The sequence below is a fragment of the Montipora foliosa genome, chromosome 14 (assembly GCF_036669935.1).
Source record: "Montipora foliosa isolate CH-2021 chromosome 14, ASM3666993v2, whole genome shotgun sequence".
Taxonomy (NCBI): Eukaryota; Metazoa; Cnidaria; class Anthozoa; order Scleractinia; family Acroporidae; genus Montipora; species Montipora foliosa.
In genome coordinates this window covers 12,213,531-12,214,291 of record NC_090882.1, presented here as the reverse complement: position 1 = coordinate 12,214,291, position 761 = coordinate 12,213,531, and positions in this window count along the sequence as shown.

Sequence of the window (761 nt, the reverse complement as noted above, 5' to 3'; positions counted from 1 at the left end):
CAATTTAAATTTAACTATGGGGGAGGGATTACATAATGACCTCATGAAAACAATAGGTTTGTAATGACAGAGGCTGCAGAGCAAGAACGGAATCGCAAGAGAATTACATGACCTCATGATGTGTATTGACAAGAACAATTTTACGGGGAAAGGAGTAGTAAATTGCAAAGTTGTCATGATGATTATGAGGAAATATATGGAGAGGGAAAAGAGAGATGGTGAAGGAAAAGGGCGATGTAGTTAAAATGAGAATAAGAGAAGAGGAAACCAGGGAGGGGAGGGCAAAGTTACATGTTCTTTTGTAATTCAGGGGAGTGGTGACTGGGTAGGGTCTCATACCTTAATTGAATGGTTGTTTATATTGTCATATTGATGGGGACATGAACCAAGACATCGCAAAATTAGGAGTTTCCTAACCTGAGATGATGGAATTAACTTAATGTTAAACGCGCCACGTAATAAAACAATTATAAACATTTCTGCATTTGAAGGAATTGGAAGGAGTGCGTAACAAAAGTTAAAATTTAATTTTAAGTATCGGGGTCCTTTTACTAAATTACACCTACGGAGTTGCCGAACGTTAGGATTTGGTTTGTTCGAACTCAGAGCGGGAAGGACAAGACTTTTTTTTTGTGTTTGAAAGTCTAGCTGAAGAACGAAGGACATCATGCATTTGTATCAACGCGGAAAAAGTGATAAGTAGTACACTTTCAAATTACTACAAAGAAGGTAATAACATTAACTTTGGAGCTACAATTTGC